Consider the following 23,969-nt stretch of genomic DNA (forward strand, 5'->3'; position numbering starts at 1 on the left):
CTGAATATTCCCTTTGTTTTTGGCTGAGTCTTATTGTTGGGGACTTTCATAGAGAGTTTCCCACAATGGCCCATTCTCAAGCGATCATCTGCAACTCACCTCATTTTAATTACACCTTTTTAAGCTAAATACAAAACCTTCCTGCACTCTCTGCTTTCCATTCACTTAGTTGAGACACCTCACCACCTCTGTTCCGGCACCATCACTGTTAGTACAGCTATTGAACTAGCTGTGGGGCTGACATTCAACTTTTCACCCCCCCAATATGAAGAGAAGATGGTTTAACAAGCCAGAGGCTGGTCATCTGGGGATGCCAAGAGAAACCAATTGACTATTTTGTGCTATGGTTGTGCAACTTTCCCATTACCATCACTATTTATTTATTTTTCTGTCCTAATCAATTTCAGTGACTCTCACTAGTATTCAAATTGTTCTTTCCTTTTAGGCAAATATATGTTTCCCTGAGTTTTAACACCACTTTTAATACTTGTTTCATGTTGCTTTTAGCAAATATTGCAGTCCATTTTGTTTTCTCAATTTCTATCCTCAGCATTCAAATCAACCTTTTCCATTGTATTAAACTGATTTTCCTCATGCTTAGACCCTTCTCTATCTCCAAACGTCTTCTGTTTAGTCACTGTTGTCTACATGTCTTTTAATGTACTCAAGCTTCTAACCTTATTGCACAGTTGATGGCCTCTCTTCTCTAATGCAGGCACCATTGGCACCCACGTAGCTGCTGTCCCAATGAGGCTGTTGGCTCTTCCTCTGAGGAAGAAGATTCATCGCTTCTTCAGAAAGCACAGATATCCCAGAGGATGCACAGGCAAATCTTCTCCTGCACCCTTCTCTAGGTCACAGACTTCCACCTCAGTGGTTCTCTGTCTAGGTTAGGCATGGAAGCATGACCTGGTCGTGTCACGAGGGACCTTGGCCTCACTCTGGGTGCTTCTTCCTCTTAAGGAGCCATTAGGCACCCAACCAGAAGAGGAGCCACCCACTGCTCTCCAGTAGTCTCCCCTCAGGGCAGTCCAGAGGGGTTTGACCTCTGCTGCTTCACACAGCCCGCCATCCACAACCCTGTAGGAACTGAGTGTGTCTGGGTCCTTTAGCTACAGATACCTCCCAGGCTTGTGGGCCCACATCCTCCAGGTGTATAGGCAGAGCAGAGCAGGTTGCTCCCATTCCAGCTCCAGACTGCAGGCCAATGCCTAGACATAAGGAAAGGCAACAAACAAAAATCCTCTCAAGGCATATGGGCAGCACAATTGTAATTATGCTTTGATACCTATAAATATCTAGTGCTGTTAGTTGTTACATATCTGATTTAACAATTGTTTGCATATTCATTCAAGGATGCTTGATGCCTAATGCTCTCGTACCATCTAAACCTTGCCTCAATGCAAACATATCCATTCTACCCTCACAGAGCAAAAAAAAAACAAAGGTTTAGCAGTCATGTTCTTTCCTGTTAGTGCAGTCGATGTTTGGTTGAAGAATGCACGCTATGCAGGTCACGCTCTTGAGAGTTTTTATTAATACTCAGGATGTGGGCATTGTTGGCCCGGTCAACATTTATTGCCCAATCCTGAATTGCTCAGAAAGCAGTTAAGAGTCAACCACATTGCTGTGGGTCTGGACTCACATATAAGATGGCAGAGGGCTTCCAGAGAGACTCCCGCAAAGGCAGATCTGCACCTAACCTTGACTTCCATTATCTTCTGATTATTTGCAAATCCCATAATGTTAGAGCTGGTGAGTTCTCCCACTTTGTGCTTGGTTCCTGTGTGTGGGTGAGGGGAGGCAGTATCATAGTGGTAATGTTACTCGACTAGTATAATCCAGGACCCCAGATTAAAGTGGGTTTGAATCCCACAAATTAGATGGTGAACTTGTATTCCAGATCTTCCTTGAAAGACATTGGTGAGCCTGATTGGGTATTCCTGCCAATCAGCAATGGATTCATAGTCATCATTAGACTTGTAATTACAGATTCATTTTATTGAATTCAGATCCTGCTGTCTGTCATATTGGGATTCAAACACAGTTCTCCAGAACTTCACCTGGACCTCCAGATTAATAATTTGGCAATAATGTCATAGCCTCCCCTGTTCCAGTCTCCATCTGAAAGTCTGGAATTTTTAATCTCCTGCAGATAGACAGACATATTAACCTCATGTCAGTCATTCTGTGTACTTCAGTGTGGTCACTCTGGGTGGGTGAAATGCCATCTTTGGGAAGTGTGTTGGAGAATCACAGAATTGTAGAGCAGATTTCGGATTCCTGCATTTAACAGCGTGTGCCTAATGTTGCTGTTTGATTTTGTTTGGAAGTTTGAATCTTGTGTGCCTTACCATTACTTTTTATCACAAAATCTGTCTGTTTTTCCTGCCAAGTAGCTTCATACCAATAAAATAATTGGAAATGAGGGAGGGCTTTGGTCATTTCATAACCCATACATAATGAAAGACCCTGAGACTCCTTTATTGCTGCAGACAGTTGGTTAAAACTAAAATGTGAACAAGTGGAACTCTTTCACACTGAATATATAATTGTCTAGTTAATGCAGAGCAAAGAATGGTGTACTACAGGGGTTGTGATCAGCCTGGGAGAATAATCTTAGTGGGGTCCCACTGAAATCTGTTTTGGGATCTGTTTTGTTTTCTATTTTTTTTCAGACAATCTGAAGCTGGGAGTCACCAGCTCAGCGATGAAATTTGCAGATGACATAAAGCTAATGAAGGTGGTAGACTCTGAAGGCTGAACAAGACAAGCTGGCACAGACTTCAATACACTCTGGAATTAGACAGACAGATGGCAAATGAAATGTGCAGAAATGTGAAGTGCCTCACGGGGGAGGCAAAAAAAATCAAATAAGTGACTTTTGCTTAAATGGGGCAAAGAAATGTGCAGAGAAAGTGGCAGGAGATCCAGGGGTTCTGGTTAACAATAACTTGAAGCTCTTACACTGATTAGAGTTAATCAACTGTTGGAACTGGCTGTATTGAGCCAATTTAGTGTGCTGTATTTTGCAGTAAGCACTGGGGACCAGATGGTTTGGAGTGTTTCCAGTTCCCAGCCTCCTGTTTTGGTAGAATGCTTACTGCATTAGTTTTATGTGAAGCACCCCAATTGGTGAACTCTCTTCATGTTTGCTGTCCAATTAGGGACAGTGGGTGAGCTGCAGCTAGGAGAGTCAATTGGGAACCTGATGGCCTGTACTTTGACATATGATGTGAAAGGGAGATGAGGAGGAAAGAGCAGGAATGATTTTATTAAGGGAAGGCACTCTCTGTGCAATGGCAGAGGGCTTCCAGAGAGACTCCCACAAAGGCAGATCTCCACCTAACCTTGACTTCCATTATCTTCTGATTATTTGCAAATCCCATAATGTAAGAGCTGGTGAGTTCTCCCACTTTGTGCTTGGTTCCTGTGTGTGGGTGAGGGGAGGCAGTGTCACAGTGGTAATGTTACTCGACTAGTATAATCCAGGACCCCAGATTAAAGTGGGTTTGAATCCCACATGGTAGATGGTGAACTTTTATTCCAGATTTTTATGGAATTCAAAGCTAGCTAAATGGTGACCATGTCAATTGTTTTAAGATTCCATTTGGTTTACTATTGCCATTCAGGGAATGAAATGTGTCGTTCTTTCTTGGTTTGGTCTGTGATTCCACGCCCAAGACAATATGGTTGACTCCATTGCCCTATGGACAACTGAGGACATTCAATAAATGCCAGTGATGCCCGCATCTCGGAAATGAATTAAAACAACAATCTGTGCACATCACAGAGCTCCTGGTCTTCTCTGGAGAAACAATGGATTGGCTGGAAAATATCCTGATTTGACTTCCCACTACTGCTGGATGGGCAGCTGTCTGTGCTGATGCTGCTCTTTGTGCACTTTTACCATGATCGAAAAAACACACAGGTTAACCTCACTTTTGTGACCCCACTCAACAGATTCAAGGTACTTACTACTATTCAGGTCATAGCGAGATAATCCTGTCACTTCGTAAAACTGCACTTAAAATCGTGTGTTGTGTGCGGTTCTGGTGCACAGAGAATATTGTCGTTCTTGAATATAAAAGAGACCAAGCAGAATGATTACGGTGAAGGGAGGGTTCGAATGTAAGGAGCAACTATGCAAATTGAGTACATTCTCAATGGAAATGAGAAGGCCGAGCAGTGATATGATTACCTAATCCCTCATGAATGCTAATAACAGTAATGTAGATGATGACAAGTTATCCTTTCAGAGTAGGATCAAAGAACATGGCCTGCACCTCGGGGACTAAATTGCAAAACAATCCACGGAAACACTGCAATGGGTTTTGATGCTCAGATGTACTGGGAGCAGGAGTCCTGATAATAAGTTCTAAACTCAGGGGTATGAAAACGTAAAGACACCATCATCCCAGAGGACCATAGTGGGTGGCTCTCTTATCAAAGAGAGATGACTGGTGGTGAGTTTAAGCTAGGGATCACTATACCTCAACCTGGAGGTGAGAGTGAGAAGGAGGTACCATTATGGTAACCTTAGCTGTTACAGGAATTGAACGGATGCTAGTTGCAGTGTCATTGCATCGGAAACCAGTGTCCCCCTAACTGAGCTTACTCAAGGATAAATACAGTGCACATCTTGGATGCTTGATAATGCAGCTACTTTGTTAATAATAGGTAAGTGGGTTTCCCTTGATATAACATCTGTGGTCATGATGATAACTTGCCCAGTGCAATCTGAACTTGAGTATTCCAGCAGCCAGTCCAAATGTGCAAAGTGGAACAGATACATAATTGATTGAAAAACTCAGCAGGCTTTCCCACTCCTTTGTCTGTCCAACTATTTTTCTCTCTCTTTTGGGCTCCATCTCCACCTATCACTTACTCCTCTCCCACTCCTCCCGCCCTATCTTCTGCATAAATACCAAATGTTTCCTAGCTACTGTCAGTTCTGAAGAAGGGTCACTGGACCTGAACCCTTAACTCTGCTTTCTTTCCACAGATGCTGTCAGATCTGCTGAGTTTTTCCAACAATTTCTGTTTTTGTTTCTGGTTTCAGCATCCGGAGTTATTCCAGTTTTGTGCAAAGTGGAACAGTTGGAATTGTCATTCAGGGAGGAAAGAAACGTAAGGGTGGAGTTGAGGGGGATACTTCATTTCAGGGTACTGCGGGCCATTGAGGACTTGGATTGAGATGCTATTCCCCACCAAAGAGCAGAAGAAGCTTAATGAGGAAAATAAAGACAATGTGGTTACTAGACGCACAAGGAGGCCCTGAGTCCAATGAAGGAAGCCCTTCAGTGATCTAAGTAGGCAGGAAAAATTGGAGCAATAGTGTATTGTCCTATATGTCCCTTCAATCTCTTCACTCTGCTTCTTGTGCATCACACCAACACCAAGGCCAAATAATGCAGGAACTGGAAAAATTAACTAAAAATCCAAAATGCTAGAAATATGCAGCACATGTGGAGTGAGAAACTGAAAATGGTGTTTCAGTTAATGATCTTTTTGTCAGAACTCTTCATGCTAACTTGCAAATGCATGTCACTCTTTGTCAGTGCATCTCCTTCTATCTGTCATCATTGTACTGCTCAGTTTTATGCAATGTCTCTGTCATAGGCACCTTCAATGAATGATCTTCATTGACTGTGGCGAATACATGCCATTGCTGTCACTTGTGGAGCTCCTGATTCCCTCCTTGCAGGAACAACAAGTGCAACAGCAGTAGGAAAGCCAGGAAACAAGAGGTATCCCTCTAGCAGTCTTACGTCTAGCTGTGGATGGGAGTCTGACAGCCTGATAATAGAATGAAAGCCATGTTAGATAGCCACATTGCATATCTCTCACAATTTTATATTGACTGGCTGTTGACATGTGCCTCATGAAAATCTTATAAGTTCATAACAGATGGTATTCATTCATATTTTTAATCACCCACAATATCTTTACTCATTCATAAAGACGTGTGCTGATGTTATGCATTAGATGCTAGTGACTTGTCAGAGGAGGTTATTTCCTCTTAGGGTATACTATCGCAAGGCCAACACAGACATGAAACCAGCTCAGAAACTAGTGGTTTACAGTTATTGAAAATTGGGTTTTCACTTGGTGACATGGTTTACAAGAGAGTAGAAGTGGATGCATGAGTTGAAGATGGTAGTGGACAGTTTGTTTTGAAGAGCTTCACGTTCTGAAAGTTTCTACTCCGCCAAATACAGACATTGCACCCAGAAGCTTTTGTTAAATAAGGCATTTGGATTGAAAGGCTTCAACTGAGGAATATTGGTATGGCTCCATCCTCTGATACAAGTGATAGGCCCTGGGAGGGACTGCAGTTGGTAAACATAGCTACTATCTCTTAGGAGATGACTAGACTAGCAATAGGCAAGATATATTGCTGTCAAATCCTACTCCTACTTAATAGTAAAATAACAAAATGATAATAATTAACTGCTCGTTAATCAAGAATGGGCGTCTTCTGCCAAGGATTCCATTTGGTAAGCCTTAGATGTACTCAAAGAGAGATTAGTGTCTGTTTTCTCTTCAATAGCTTCATACACCGTTGAAGTGAACACCTGGCAACATTCCTGCTTCTAACTCGGTGCCATCAGCTGGACTTTGCCATTGGCACCATGTTGTGACATAAACTGGTAAGTTAAAAAAACACCAGCAGTGCAATGAATCAAGAGCAATCTGAAGAGAAGGAGAAGAGCAAAAGTTCCACTTAAGGAAGTGAGTGCCTCTTGAAGAATTGAGCAGCATTTAAGAAGGAGCACAGATCCAATCAGCTCCTGAGGCAACAACAGCAGTCAGGGGTTCAGATAGCTCAGTTGCCTGGCCATTTGGCTTGTAACACAGTGTGATGGTAACGGATGTGGGTTCAATTCCTGCAACAATCGAGGTTACCATGAACGCTTCTTGCTCTGCTTCACCTATCATCTGAATTGTGGTGACCCTCTGGTTAAACTGCCATCAGTATCTCTTTCTAATGAGAAAGAAGCCTGACATTTTATAACTTTGCAAGGAAGACGCAGAGTTGCAATCTGGAGAAGTCTATCAATTTTAGACTCCAGAAGTAAGTTAGGATGAAAATGCTGAATTTTACAATTGGAAAGCTTGAAAAATCGATATTTGTTATGTTATTAAATTCAGTATTTGTTTTCTTGTGAAAATCACCATGAGAATATAGAATATAGAAAAGTACAACACAGAACAGGCCCTTTGGCCCACGATGTTGTGCCGAGAGTTAATCCTAATGTAAAATAAAATAACTTAACCTATGCACCTCTCAACTCACTGCTATCCATGTGCATGTCCAGCAGTCACTTAAGTGTCCCTAATGACTCTGCTTCCACCATCACTGCTGGCAACGCATTCCATGACTTCACAACTCAGGTTTAAGGAGAGTAGATTTAGAATAGAAATGAGGAACTACTTTTCCCAGAGAATAGTGAAACTATGGAATTCTCTGCCCAAGGAAGCAACAGAGGTAGCTTCACTAAATATATTCAAGGCACAGTTGGGCTTTTGCATGTAGGGGAATTAAGGGTTATGGGGATAATGCTGGTCGGAGGAACTGAGATGATGGATAGGTCATTCATGATCCGGAAAAATGGTGGAACAGGCCCAATGGGCCAAATGCCTACTCTTGCTTCTATTACTATGAAAGTCCAAATCACACTGAAGCCAAACTGCATCCTTCTCACAGTTCAATGTCCAGTTAACTTCACGTCATGGACTCATAGAGATATGCAGCACAGAAAACAGACCCTTTAATCCAAGTTGCCCTGATATCCCAAATAAATCTAGTTGTATTTGCCAACATTTGGCCCATATTGTCCTAATCCCTTCCTATTCACATACCCTTCCAGATGTTTTTTCAATGCTGTAATTGTACCAGCCTTCTCCACCTCCTCTGGCAGCTCATTTCATACACATGCCACCCTTGGCATGAAAAAGTTGGCCCTTACATCCCTTTCAAATTGTCCCACTTTCACCCTAAAATTATGGCCTTCTAGTTTTGGATTCTAACATCCTGAGGAAAAGACTATGCTTATTTAACGTATACATGCCCCTCATGATTTTATAATCCTCTAAAAGGTCACCCCTCAGCCTCCAATGCTGAAGGGAAAATAGCCCTAGCATATTCAGCCTATCCCAATAACTCAAACCATCAAATTCTGGCAATATCCTTGTAGATCTTTTCTGAACCCTTTCAAGTTTCACAACATCTTTCCTAAAGGAGAAAGACCATGCAGTACTGCAAAAATTGCTAAACCAATGTCCTATACAGCCACAACGTGATGTCCCAACGTTTATACTCAATGCACTGATCAATAAAGGCAAGCACACCAAACGCCGCCTTCACGATTGTATCTACCTGTGACTTCACTTTGAAGGAACGATGAACCGGCACTCCAAGGTCTCTTTGTTCAGCAACAATCCCCAAGACCTCACCATTATGACTATAAGTCCTGTCCTAATTTGTCCTACCAAAATCAGCACCTCACACTTGTCAAAATTAAACTCCATTGGCTGCTTCTCAGTTCATCCGATCAAGGTCCCGTTGTACTCTGAGGTAACCTCCTTCCCTGTCCACTACACCTCCAATTTTGGTGTCATCTGCAATCTTACTAACCATACCTCCTATGTTCATATCAAATCATTTATGTAAATGACAAAAAGCAGTGGACCCAGCATTAATCTTTTGTGGCACACGACTGGTCTCCATTCCAAAAAGCAACCCTCCTCCAGCCCCCACTGTCTCCTATCCTAAAGCCAGTTATGTGTCCAAATGGCTGCCTCTCCCACTACTCTGTGTGATCTAACCTTGCTAACCAGTCTACCACATTGAATTTTGTCAGACACTTGGGTGGCACAGTGACTGGCACTGCTGCCTCAGTGCCCAAGAACCTGGGTTCAATTCCAGCCTTGGGGACTGTCTCTGTGGAGTTTGCACATTTTCCCTGTGCCTGTGTGGGTTTCCTCTAGTTACAGAAAGATCCTTCCATCACACATAATTTCAGACTTCTTCAGGCCATTAACATTGTTTGAGAGTTTAGAATCTAAAAGCTAAAGGGAAAAAGTTCAAGGAAAATTAGTTGCTCTGAAGTACCTGGAAATGTAAAAATACCACAATGCCTTCGTTTTCTGTTAAGAAGCGCATGAATGTATTGGAAAAAAGCAGTCAAGATAGTGTGAGTTGTCCATTTTTGTTTGAAAACCTCAGGAAAACCATCAAGAAGGGTCAAACTTTTGCCAATCACCAATCTTAATGCTTGATATTCAAATCTGAAATTGATGAAATGATAACATAAGAAATTTCTGCAGTCTCCAAATTAGAACGTAGAACATAGAACAATACAGCACAGAACAGGCCCTTCGGTCCACGATGTTGTGCCGAACTTCTATCCTAGATTAAGCACCCATCCATGTACCTATCCAAATGCCGCTTAAAGGTCGCCAATGATTCTGACTCTACCACTCCCACGGGCAGCGCATTCCATGCCCCCACCACTCTCTGGGTAAAGAACCCACCCCTGACATCTCCCCTATACCTTCCACCCTTCGCCTTAAATTTATGTCCCCTGTAACACTCTGTTGTACCCGGGGAAAAAGTTTCTGACTGTCTACTCTATCTATTCCTCTGATCATCTTATAAACCTCTATCAAGTCACCCCTCATCCTTCGCCGTTCCAACGAGAAAAGGCCGAGAACTCTCAACCTATCCTCGTACGACCTATTCTCCATTCTAGGCAACATCCTGGTAAATCTTCTCTGCACCCTCTCCAAAGCTTTCACATCTTTCCTAAAGTGAGGTGACCAGAACTGCACACAGTACTCCAACTGTGGCCTAACCAAAGTCCTGTACAGCTGCAACATCACTTCACGACTCTTGAATTCAATCCCTCTGCTAATGAAGGATAATACACCATAGGCCTTCTTACAAACTCTATCCACCTGAGTGGCAACTTTCAAAGATCTATGTACATAGACCCCAAGATCCCTCTGTTCCTCCACCTGACTAAGAACCCTACCATTAACCCTGTATTCTGCATTCTTATTTGTTCTTCCAAAATGGACAACCTCACACTTGGCAGGGTTGAACTCCATCTGCCACTCCTCAGCCCAGCTCTGCATCATATCTAAGTCCCTTTGCAAACGACAACAGCCCTCCTCACTGTCCACAACTCCACCTATCTTGAAATTAATTTCCAAGGTTTTATTGAGACTAACTTCACAGGTTTAAGCTTTCTTAAAATCTTCAAAAATTTAAAACCTTTTCCAAAGAAGAAGAGAAAATGGAAGATTTAAATCTCTATTAAAGCAACCACTCTTCTGTAATATAATAGCTAATAAGATCCATCTTTATCAATAAAATGTAATTTCAGAAAATAATTTCTTGCAACTGGAATTTTTCTGAAAAGCTTTACAGCAATTGAATGGAAGCTGCACATCAAACTTGTGGCATAAATGTGCTGTAGAATATAAATAATTTTAAAAAGCTTTCAGAATTAAAAGTGAACAATTTAATTTAGATAAAGAAATGGGGAAGGTTATTACACATCCAGGCAGATTGAAGACTTACAGATACATCAGATGGAGGATTAAATTGATCAGTGTGAAAAATGCAAATCATGAGCAACAGAATTTTTGCAAGTCTACATACCAAATCGCAAGTAGAAAAGCTTATTTATTCTGTGAGACTATTAGCGATCATGTTATAAATAGGAAAACAGTCAATGAAGAGACTTGTGCCTTTTGTTCATAAATTGTTGTCATTTTTAAAGAACTAGTCGCATTATAAACAGAGCAAGAGTCAATAAAGGAATATAGTTTCCATGAGAACCTGCTGACAACTTTGTCAACAAATTTCATGCATCTTCACCTTGAGAATGTGGAGCATTGCAAACAGAACCTATTAGAAGCATGATTGTCTTTGGAATTTATGACTTTTTCAGATCTTTCACTCCTGAAGGAAGATCTCCCACTGGAAAATGCAATGAAGATTTTTGTTATGAGTTGAATCACTCCACATCCGTGGCCAATTAACCCCGTACTGGGATGAACCTGATTGGGAAGATGTAAACTATTGCTCACATTCTAATATGTATGGGATTAACATTCAAATTAATTTATATATTTAACCCAGAGACAGACCAGTTCTCAGAACACAATGCACAGGACAGTATAGAAGAATTGTTACATGTCCACATCAATTAGATTTGTAAAGTCTGTTCTTTTTGGGCATGTGGGATGGTGGTACATTGAAATAAATCTGGTTAAGCAATAATGCCTCTACTTCCTCTGGAGGCTAAAGACATTCAGCACATTCTTAACAACTCAAGAACTAGAGGACATGTTTAGGGTGAGAAGGGAAAGATTTAAAACAAACCTTAAGGGACAACCTTTTTTACAAAGTGAGTGGTACATGTATGGAATGAGCTGCCAGAGGAAGTGGTGGAGGCTGGTACAATTACAGCATTTAAAAAGCATCTGGATGGGTACATGAATACGTAGTGGTTAGAGGGAAATGGACCAAGTACTGGCAAAAGGGCCTCGATTAATTTAGGATATATGATTGTCAAGGAGGAGTTGGACCGAAGGTTCTGTTTCTGCGCTGTAACCTCAATGATTCTTTGACTCTTACCAAGTTTTATGGATGTACTATTGAAAGCACCCTATCCAAATGCTTCCCTGCTTGGTATGGCAGCTGCTCTGCCCAAGACCACAAGAATTTACATAGCGTTGTGAGCCCAGCCCAGTCCATCACAAGAACCAGCCTCCCTTCCATTGACTCTGTCTATACTTCTTGCTGCATTGGGAAAGCAGCCTATATAATCAAGGACTCCTCCCACCTCAGACTTATGAGTGGACCCCTTGTATGTTAGAGTTGATCTTTCTCTGCACTTTCTCTGTAGCTGTAACTGTGTTCTGCAATCTGTTCTATTAGCATGATGAACGTTACAGGAGAATTTTCCCCTAAAGGGGAGATGAAAACTCAGGAGACAGGTAGAGTTCAGGCAAGTGGAAGATGTTTATTCAACATAAACCAGTAAATGCAGGAAGAGGGCCAAAAGGTCTTCCCCTGAGACTGGCCTTGGAAGGGAAATCCATGATATACTCCACTTGTAGAGGGAAAAGCAATATTTTATACATTTCTGTATTACAATGATCACATACAATGTGGTTACAGCTCTTCCCTCCTAATCCATACACTCAATCCTGTAAAGCATCTAATCTATGATGGGCATCCCTATGGATAGCCCCAGGTTCCCATGATCTCATGTCTCTTAACAGGCATTATAATTTCTAGGTCTTGGGATCTTTCTATGCATCCTATTCATTCGCATTCCAAAGTTAATTGCTACACTTCTTTGGGCCTCTAATGCTGGGTTATCTGTAGGGACAGTTTGAATTCTGTTATTCATTGTATTTTATCATTAATTAGTCTTATGTTTTCCCCTGCTCTGATTATATGTGTTAAAAGAAATACAAAAGACAGTTAATTTAACTTACTTGCTGTAGGATTAGTAATATAGGCTTCTGTTACAAAGTTAGTTATACAGTGTAAAATTATATAACTACCCTTTACTGTCAGGACATTGTAATTAATGGACCATGAACTCATTTCCTAAATTTCAAATCTCAGTCTAAATGCTTTTTCTTTAATACTTTTATTAAGCATGGATTATATGCATCTATTTTATGTTGTAAACTACCCCAATGGTTTTGAAGAATCTTTAATTAGAACCTATTTTTTAATCTTCTGAGTGACTTAAAAAAAATTAAATAACTTTAGTTGTTGTCCTAATAGCTGCTTAGGGAGTTGACTGGGCTGTATCCTGCATCTGGTGTTTTGTTCATTCACTGGGACAATTATTCTTCCATTAATGAAGGTTAAGATTAGTCGCTTGTCTATTTTGCAGACATAATGATATCACAACTGTCTGGAATGGTGTACTCATGGCCTTGGTGTAACTCTGTTCAAAGATGCTTAGTGCCTTTTAATTAAAGGTTGGAACAGACTATTCATCTTATTTATCTCCTGTCAGCCATCTTGTGTTTTAATGCTGGGGCAGGCTGCCTTTCTTTGTTTGTCAGCCATTTTATGTGAGCAGACATGGGCCATTTTGTTATAAGCAGGTACAAGTCATCCCTACAAATGTCATTTTAGGTTAGGAAACTGCTGTCCTTACCTGGTCTGGCTTACATGTGCCTCCTGACCCACAGAAATGTGGTAGACTCTTAATTGCCCTCTGGCAATTAGGGCTGGGCAATAAATGTTGGTCTGGCCAGCAACACCCATGAATGAGTAAAAACATTGTACTTATTTCAGGTATGATTTGTCTGGTTACCATGCAAAACAATACTTTTCACTGTATCCTGAAACGTGACGATAATAAATCAAAATGATTGGAAGTGGGAGGAAGAGCAGTTAATCATGATGCATGAGCAGTAACCAGGTGTCCACAGTGAATGAGTAAGAAGTGCAGAGGGCAGGAAGCATTTGTCATGAGGAAGGTTGAGGTATTCAGTGGACATAATGCAGGCAATAATAACACAAACCTTGATGAGATGTGAGGTAGCAGAGAGAATGTGGGAATGATTGTCCCAGTGAATGAACAAACCACCAGGTACAGAATACGGCCTGGTCAACTCATTAAGCAACTATCAGGACAACAATTAAGGTTAGTTTCTAGAAGATAGTTAATTTTTAAAAGCTACTCAGAAGATTAAAAATTAGGCTCTAGTTAAAGGTGCGGAAGGTCATTGAGCTGAATTATATACTCCTTGTCTCAGGCAATGCACTGACCTGGACGAACACCGTAGTCCTGAGTGGTTGAATCTGGTAGGCCTGGCATCCTTCCCCAGTCAACTGGAAAAGGGATAGCCCTCCTCTCTAACAGCACCTTAAGATCCCTGCCCAGAAAGCGGGGAACTAATTTGGCTCTCTGGACCATTTCCTCACTGATCACGCTGGAAAACCATAGTGTGAGGGGCATTTCCTAACGCACAGAATCATATCTGCTGGGGAGCAGGGATTTAATTGTGGCATTACTGGTGTGAATGTTACTGTGTTCCATTAGCGGTGAGCATTCCTGCCTCTCCTGCTGCATGATTCCACAGGGGTTAATGCTGATGAGACTAGAGGCATAGTTAATGATCTGGAGAGCACACAATTATATTGGGTAATGTCAACATGGGTCCTAGTTAACTGCTACGTTCCCTCTGTGACTACCTGGTCAGGTCCACGTCCCCCAACAACCCACCCTCCCCTCCTGGCACCTTCCCCTGTCACAGCAGGAATTGCAAAACCTGGCCCACACCTCCCCCCTCACCTCCATCCAAGGCCCCAAAGGAGCATCCTACATCCATCAAAGTTTCACCTGCACTTCCACTCATGTCATTTATTGTATCCGTTGCTCCCGATGCGGTCTTCCCTACACTGGGGAGTCTGGACGCCTTCTTGCAGATTACTTTAGAGAACATCTCCGGGACACCTACACTAATCAACCCCACTGCCCCGTGGCGAACATTTCAACTTCCCCTCCCACTCTGCCGAGGACATGCAGGTCCTGAGCCGCCTCCGTCTCCACTACCTCACCACCCGACGCTTGGAGGTAGAAGGCCTTCTGCCTTGGGACCCTTCAACCCCAGGGCATCAATATGGACTTCACCAGTTTCCTCATTTTCCCCTCCTCCCACCTTATCACAGTTCCAACCTTCTAGCTCAGTACCACCCTCATGACCTGTCCCACTTGTCAATCTTCCTTCCCACCCATCTGCTCCACCCTCCTCTCCGACCTATCACCTTTACCCCACCTCCATCCACCTATTGCACTCTCAATTACCTTCATTTCCCCTCCCATTTATCTCTCCACCCCCAAGGCTCCCAGCCTCAATCCTACTGAAGGGCTCCGGCCCAAAATGCCGATTCTCCTGCTCCTCGGATGCTGCCTGACCTGCTGTGCTTTTTCAGTAACACACTGTTGACTCTGATCTCCAGCATCTGCAGACTTCACTTTCTCCCTGCTGCGAGTCTCTCTCAAATAAAATACCCAGGGTGTCTGGGCAGGAGCGAGGGTGAAAATAGTCATCAGGCACGGTAACTGCCTTTGTAGGCTGACTCCCAGGGGTATCAGGATCAAGTTTGGGCCTTTTTCACCTTCACCCATTGGTACTTCAACACTGTTTGTGGAACTTAAGTTGACCATTTTTTCCCATCAATATTTAGTGTGTATCGACTGTCATTGATCCACTTCTTGTCCAGCTCATTCCATGATTCTACTTTCACTGTTATTTTACTAATTTACACTTAATTTGAGCTCAAATTACTAACTAAAGCTAGATAATGCAATCTTGTGGCGCACACCTTTGGTAACATTGCTACTTCTTTTACTGCATCCTTTTACAAGTTTTGTGTCCATGCACGCCACGTATGCTAAATCCCCCAAAGTTTTATCTTGACAACTAACATTTGTGTAAAAGTTTGTAAGAAAAGGTACCAATATATAGTTCGGTCGGGCAAGGTCCAGTTGGGTTGTTAATTCTTGAAAGGAGTCAAGGTGGGTGGTCAGGTAAGAATTTAACTTTTTGAGTCCTTGTTCACTGTTTTATATTGTATTGTATGATTAATCAAGTCATCCTCTTCATAATTGATTTTATTGTTTTGTGACGGAATTTAAGCGATTAATGTGTGTCCATAGTGCTGGTAAATCAAGTGTTCTCCAAGTGGATTCATAGAGGTAGTGGCAATTTATCAAAGCTAGGTAAGGAGGGAGTGCATTTCTGGTAATCCTGTATGTGTTTAAAAGTAATTCCCTCGTGGCCATTCATCCAAAGGTGCTGTTGATTTAATCTGATATGTGCTAGCCTTACCTGGAGAAGTTTCAACTTGTTTTATACCTCACTATTTGACCTTCAATTCTCACATTTAGATTAAGTTTTTTGTACTTTTTAAAAACTGTAAGTATATCTCTTGAACTTGTTGCTGTCCGTGTTTTTAGGGAACTTGGCTACGCTCATATTAAAAAAATGGCACCAGCAAGTTTCCCTTCAATCCACACTCCATCCTGACCTGGAACAATGTCACTCTTCCTTCACAGTCAATGTGGAAACATCCTGGAACTCCTTTTCTCACAGCAATGTGGGCAGTCCTGCACCACATGGGTTACAGTGGTTGAAGAGGACCCATCAGCCATCAACATCTCGAGAGCAAATCAGGATTGGCAAGAAATATTGGCACAGCTACTGATGACACCAGCCCATGAAGGATTTGGGTGGAAATCACATTTCAAGCTCAATTCCAGCACATTCCCATTTTTTACTCTGAACAATTGCCCTAATTAGCACTCCCAAACATCAAATCAATCAAGGATGAGCAATCTCATTTGATGAATTTGCGTGAAGTCCTACACCACCAATGTGCTATTCTATATTAAAACATAAAATGCTGAAGAGACTCAACGTAGATGGAGAGAGAAACTGAGTTAATGCTTTGAGTTCAATAAGACTGTTCAGAACTGAAAGGACCTGAAAAATGCTGGTTCTAATGCTGTTGACAGGGGCAATGGGTGGAACAGCTTATGTGGACCCCTTTTCTCCTTATCTATTATTTACGCCTATTTTACACTTATTCCTTTACTGCCATGTTGTGGAGGTGCCAGCGTTGGACTGGGATGGACAAAGTCAGAAGTCACATGACTCCAGGTGAAGTCAGACTTCACTTGACAAAGGAGTAGAACTCTGAAAGTTTGTGGCTTCAAATAAACCTGTTGGCCTGGAACCTGGTGTTGGGAGACTTCTGACTTTGTCTTTTCTTGCCATTAACACTTCCTCTTGCCTTTTTCTGTGGTCACCCTCGGTAGCTGTTCCTCTCACTCCTCCTCTTCCGCCGTCAACAGCACACAAGCCACTGTTTTCCAGCTCCTTTCTCTCTTGAGAGTCATATCAAACACGCAAGGTTAACTATTTCTCTCTCCACACCTGCTGAGTTTCTCCAGCAGTTTTGGGTTTTATTTCAGACTTCCGGAATCTATAGTGTTTTGCTTTTATTTGCAATTTTGTTTTTTTATATATGTAGGGGCCATGAGGACTAATGAGATGAATAATTTGTTTGCAGGTTATAGCTACAGTAGTGACAACTGTATACAGGATTGAGTGAAAAAAATGAGAAAAAATCTTTTCAAAGATATTTGTAATTATTTTCAAAGCCTTCATTTTAAGAGCAGGTTTTGTTTCAGTGGCTAGTGGACAGTGGAACTCATGAGGACTTATAGACATTAGTCAGTGATAAGCTCTGACATTATTCAACCTTTATTCAGCAGCTTGCAATTGCCTGGAGGCTTGCATCTTTGGAATGACAGGTCTACAGTGTTGGGGTCTGCCTTCCAGCACAAAACTGTGTCTTATGAATTATGCCTTTCACGCTATAACATAATTGCAGTACTGAGAACGTTTGCATTGTTCTGCCAGTATGTAACCTTTCAGAAAGTGTAAAATGTTGTGTGGCATCCTGAATTTCCTGCCTTTATAGTAGCTTTCCTATTTCTGCCACTTTAGGGCAAGAAATAAATATGCAAATTGACCATGTGAATAAACTGTGAGTGGATCTTGTAAAATTCTGCTTGGAAATGTCACCATCCCAGGTAAGTTATGGTTGTGCAAGTTCAAATTCGTTATATCATTTTATTCAATCTGTGGATATATTTAAACTCTCACATTCTGAATTGTTAATTTAAGTATTTAGAATCTCAAATCTTCTTGATGTATTCAGTTCGAAGCTAATACTCATTAAACCCTGTCACTGCATGTTAAGGACATGTTGACCACGTGACTTTGTTTTATCTGAGACATTTAAGGTTGGCTATCTTTGCCTACAGCATCATTTTAAAATAAGGAGTAAACTACAGCTCGATTAGCTGGATGGCAGGTTTGTAATGCAGTGTGATGTGAACAATGTGTGTTCAATTCCTGCACTGGCTGAGGTGACCATGAAGGTTTCTCTGCCTTTGCCTGAGGCATGGTGACCTTGAAGTTAGACCACCAGCAGTCGCTTCTGTCTAATGAGAGAGCTACACTGTGGTCCTCTGGGACTACGGCCACTTTACCTTTTTAGCTCCAGGACTGCAAAATGCCAGTGAAAATGTATGTTGTCACAACAACTTTGACTCGTTGGGGCTGTTTGGTTCAGGTAGCTGGACAGGTGGTGTGGATCATTTTTGTTACTAACCACACAGGATTTGGTTCCCATTCTGTCTGAGCTGGATTCAGGATCTGGTTCCTTGCCCTACATGATGTGGAGATTGTGGTGCTGTGGGTCCAATTGCCTTTGGTCAAAGAAGACAAGAATTAAATCGTTGTTGTAGAAGGTGTAAGTCACCAATTGTGGCACATCTGGATTCTTAAATTGCCACTTGTCAGCACAATGCAGTTTGTTCAACCCATTTTGCCAACAGAAATTTATTTGTAACACTCGTAACTCGAGGCTTGGCTTATGAAATGAGCTTAACCTGAGGGTTATGTTGCTGGTTACAACGTTGTTGAAACTTCACGGCCAATGTCACAGAAGCCCATTGTGAGTTTTGTCTTGTTCTTCTCAGCTGACACATCCTGCAGAATAAGTAACTGTTTTGCCTATCCTCTTGTGTCATTACTACAAAGTTGTAGAGTTATACAGCATGGAAACAGACCCTTTGGTCCAACTAGTCCACACTTACCACATTCCCAAACTAAATTAGTCCCACTGGCTTGAATTTAGCTCATTTCCCTCCAAACCTTTGCTATTCATGCACTTATCCATATGTCTTTTAAAGTTGTAGCTATACCTGATTCCACCACTTTCCTTGGCAGTTCATTCCATGCATGACCCATTCTGTGTACAAATGAAAGTTGCCCCTCGTGTCCTTTTTAAATCTTTCTCCCCTCACCTTAAAAATGTGCGCCTTAGTTTTGAACTCCCCCAACCAAGGGAAAAGACCCTTGCTATTCACCTTATCTATGCCCTTCTCGATTTCATAAACCTCTGAGGTCACCCCTCAACTTGCTACCAGAATTTAAAGATGTAACATTTGGACATCAATTCACAAAACAATAGAATGTTAGTAAATTTGATATAGTCAGGCAATTTTTACAAATATTATGGTTTAACCCCCAGGTTTGATTGCTTCATTTTATTTCGTTTTATTTGGTAATAACTTTGAGATTGTACCTTTTCATTGCGTTTGAATGTTGTTCTAATTTACTCTGAAAGGGAACTCGTGCCATTACCCAAAAGGGTGTTATTAAATACGGTGAAGTCAAAAACTATATTTTTTTTGTTTCCATGTACTGCAGAATTCTTTTAATATTCATCTAAACTTGAAATGTTCGCTTGCTCTTTCTCCATGGGTGCTGCCTGAGCTGTTGTGATTTCCAGCATTTTTTGTGTTTTGTAACTGGTAAAAGTTATTGCAGTCTGGCTTCTAGTATCAGTAATTGCGATGAGGATTCCTTTTCACGAACTTAATACATGATGTGATGTCGTATTGTTAATGTGAACCATGTAAGCAATTAAACTCCATTCATAAATTGCTCATTAGTGTTTAGTGACGTGGAATTTTGGAAGATGATTGCTTTGAAAGAGGGGAAAAAAATTCAGTATCACTTACTTTCTAAAGTGTGCACTGCCTCCTGTCTTTAAAAATATGGCAGGCAGAGAAAGACTTTGATAATTTCTAACACCTCCGCACATCAGTTGGACAGTAGCACAGCAAGCTGTCAGTTGCTTTCAGTGCAGCGCCATATGTATATTCAAAAATTCACTTTAAGTCATTTGATCTGTCGCAGTATGAGATAGGGAAATAAGTTCTCCCTGGTAATTTCAAAACAAACCTTGTGAATATTTAAAAAGAGCGCATTTTGTAGGCAGTTGGTAGTGATTTTTAAAATAGATATAAAGATTTTTATTTGCTGTTGGCTTTTGTTTTAAAAAAAACTGCAAAAAAACAATTTGAAGTGCATATTTCCTAGAATGTCATTCAGGATGCCATCTAATTAAGCACTAATTTTAATGTTTGTTCATGTCTTTTGTCAAGTTAAACTCATTTGAAACTGTTCACCTGATCAACTAGGAATAAACATTAATTAGGTTGTTGTCTATTTCTATGTGAATCAGGTGAAGTTCATTGTAATCCCTTGGTCAATTTAAAACTCATTCTTCTTTTGCACCACCGGTTATTTTAAGATGATTGGATGGAGTGAAATTTGCATTTTAAATGGCTCTTTAGTTTCAGTGCAGTATCCTGTCACTCAGTTTCCTTCATGTCTCGCTTAAGGTTCATTTGTACGTGTTCTTAACCTTTTTGCATTTTCATGGGAGAGAAAATTATGGAGCTTCCAGTTATTCGTGACAGTTGTTTTGTATTGAGGAGATAGGTCAAAAGAATTAAGGCAGTTGTTAAAGATTCTGAACAATAACTGTGCGCCTGAACTTGAGTGATCCTTATTTCCCATGATTCATTGGGTAGTTTGCTGCTGAGTTGTGTAGTGATTGTCGGATTCATCAGAGGGTTTGAACCCCCCCCCCCCAGTTACTTTTAACTGAAATGCTGTTACAACATCATGATGAAATCCACGACATTTGTCTTTTACTTTATCATTTTCCATCTCGTGTGTGATGTATAGCTGATGGTGTCAGTAAAATCTCAGTTCCTGGCGATCTGCCTTTGGTAGCTGATCTTGTTCAATTGTTCTGTACCTGGAATTTAGTATCCAATCTTCTCCATACCTGCTGAAAATCTGAAAAAAATTAATACTGGACTCGAAACATTAGCTCTGTTTCTCTCTCCACAGATGCTGCCAGACCTTTTGATTTCTTGTGTACATACTGCATTTATTTCTTCTGAAGATCTTGCTTTTGTGTTGTGTCCTATCCAAACCTCCTGTCACATTTTAGTAATTTCCTACAATAAATTCTGGGCAAGTGTAATTCATTCAAAATGGGTTTTTAAAGACCAGCAACTTCACACATTTGAGGAAGGGTACTGAGAGAGTAGATGTTACAAAGCAAATTTGCTAATGTTTCACATTCTCCCACAAACTGTAAATAATAAGTAACTTCCTAGCTTGACTCAGTCCACCATACACAACTACCTGACAGCAACCATCTCACCCTTGCGGTAAAGGTTTTCAATCGTCTAGTTGTCAAAAGAAGGCAATATTAAGTAAAAAGAAACCAACAAAAGCAGGCAATCATATTGCTAAAGCTGAAAGCTGTGATCAGCTCAGAGGAGAGCCAGGAGATTGTATAAGGGTCATCCTGTTTTGAGTCCAGTACTGCAATCCAGTAATGTAGAAAGGAACAGCAAGCTGATTATTTTGCAATTGAACAACTCACAATTTATAAAACACTTTTGACATAATAAAACATCTAAAGGGACTTTCCAGGAAAGCTGTTGACTAGATTTGATATTGGGCCACTAAAGAGATATTAGGACAGATGACCTAAAATCGGACAAAGAGGGAGGCATAAAGTGGTGTCTAAAATAAGAAAATATGGGTAAAACTTGAGACATCTTCTGGGGCTTTAGCACCGCGAAGTTCAAAGCAACAGTGCCCAATAGTGAAGTGATTAAATGCATCACTGTACAAGGGGGGCAGAATTAGAGGGATCACTGAGATGTTTCAGATTAGTAGATGGGAGGTGGTTACGTAGACAGCAAAAGGCAAGGCTGGAAAAAAAAAGATTTTTTTTTAAGTTTAAGGTGTTGCCCGACTGTGGGTCATTGTAGGCCAGTGCGTACAGAGGCAATAGCTGAATGGGACTTAGTCCAAGTTAAGATTGTGGTGGCTTTAGTTTGGAATGAGCTCAGGTTTATGTAGACACAAGGAAGGTGGGAGACTGTCCAGTTGAAGAGGGGAGAATCAAGACTGGAGGTAGCAAAGACATAGATCAAAGTTTCTGCAGCCAATGAGGTCAGGGTGGACTGGCAGAGATAGTAGCCTCAGTGATTGAATAGTTGGTTGGAATCTCACCTTTGTGTCATATATAAACACGCACAGTTTCTGACAGTGGCAAGGGAGGAAGACAGTGGTTTGAGTAATGGAATTTTTGGCAGGGGCTGAAGACAAGACCTTTGGATTACCCAATACTTAGAGAATATTTCTGTTTATTCAGTACTGGATATCTAACAAACTGTCTGACAAATTAGAGGCAATTTGGTGGGATAGAGGTCAAATGGTTGGAATGAAGTCAGCCTGGATGTAGTAAGCCCATGTGTATTTTCCTATAGACTTGAGAGGTGTTATCACACATCTCTTGAAATTGTTAATCTTCCTCCTGAGCTGCCCCTTTTCCAGTATAAGGACTCCTACTTGATTTTAGGTTCAATTGGTACTGGTGATCATGCAAATGAATTGTTAACCTTCTTCCCTGAAAACCTACATGCTCCCTGCTGTTTATCCAGTTGACCATTTAATGAGCGTGGCTTTCTCATCGTCAGTTATAAATACCAATTTAAAAATCACCCCAGCTCTTGATATTCTTCGTCTCAGGTTTTGCAAAAGATTATCTCTTAGAACCCAGTAATAACATCAATAAATTAGTTTTGTATTACTTTAGCTTGATGTGATAGCTTAAATTGTTCTGTTAATGCTCTTTTGACATCATTGTCAGTGGAATAAATTTTTCTCCAATCTTTGTGCCAATACCTATTGCTGTAATTTTAATGATACTTAATGCAAGACACGGTTATTATTTTAATTTTGTGAACGCTTTAGTGAGAAATATTTCAATGTATGAAAAATAGCATTTGAATAAAGAATTCTATCTGCTTTGGAGAATGTCTGTTTGGGACCAAATAAACAGGAGGGACATCATCATTACAAGGAGTTAGTTGCTCAATTAATTCCACTTCAGAATTTGCCAACATGATTTGTTTTGGGTAAGGCAGCAGGGTGGAAAATATTGTTACTTACAATGTCTCAACAGAGCTATTGCACATTTTAACTTGAGAGACATGAAATTAATCATGTACTGTCCTGCCATTTGATGGTACATCACATAGAGTCATAGAGATATACAGCACAGAAACAGACCCTTCAGTCCAACTCGCCCATGCCGACCAGATATCCCAACGTAATCTAGACCCATTTGTTAGCACTTGGCCCATTTCACACCAAACCCTTCCTATTCATATATCCAACCTTTTATAAATGCTGAAATTGTGCCAGCATCCACCACTTCCTCCAGCAGCTCATTCCACACATGCACCATCCCCTGCATGAAAACGTTGCCCCTTAGGTCTCTTTTATATCTTTTCCGTCTCACACTAAACCTTTAGTTCTGGACTCCCCCACCCCAGGGAAAAGACTTTGTCTATTTATCCTATCCATGCCCCTCATAATTTTATAAACCTTTATCAGATCACCCCTCAGCCTCTGACGCTCCAGGGCAAACAGCCCAGATTACTCAGCCTCTCCCTATAGCTCAAATCCTCCAACCCTGGCAACATACTTGTAAATCTTTTCTGAAATGTTTCACGATAGGAAGGAGACCAGAATTGCATGCAACATTCCAAAAGTGGCCTAACCAATGACCTGTACAGCTGCAACATGACCTCCCAACTCCTGTACTCAACACTCTGACAAGTAAAGGAAAGCATACCAAACGCCTTCTACACTATTCTATCTACCTGCAACTCTACTTTCAAGGAGCTATGAACCTGCACTCCAAGGTCTCCTTGTTCAGCAACACTCCCTCGGATCTTACCATTAAGTGTATAAATCCTGCTCTGATTTGCTTTTTCAAAATGCAGTACCTCGCATTTATCTAAATTTAAACTCCATCTGTCACTCCTCAGCCCATTGGCCCATTGGCCCATCTGATCAATATCCCGTTGTACTCTGACGTAACCTTTTTAGCTTTCCACTACACCTCCAATTTTGGTGTCATCTGCAAACTTACTAACTATACCTCCTCTGTT

General features: G+C 41.1%; 1 protein-coding gene across 2 annotated transcripts in view; it reads left to right on the forward strand.

The window, feature by feature from the left end:
* The window catches only part of LOC140479765 (potassium channel subfamily T member 2), a 723,557-nt gene that overhangs the window by 36,272 nt on the left and 663,316 nt on the right, over positions 1-23,969 (forward strand). The gene's annotated exons all lie outside the window — the stretch shown is intronic.

Source organism: Chiloscyllium punctatum, chromosome 7 (assembly GCF_047496795.1).
Source record: "Chiloscyllium punctatum isolate Juve2018m chromosome 7, sChiPun1.3, whole genome shotgun sequence".
Taxonomy (NCBI): domain Eukaryota; kingdom Metazoa; phylum Chordata; class Chondrichthyes; order Orectolobiformes; family Hemiscylliidae; genus Chiloscyllium; species Chiloscyllium punctatum.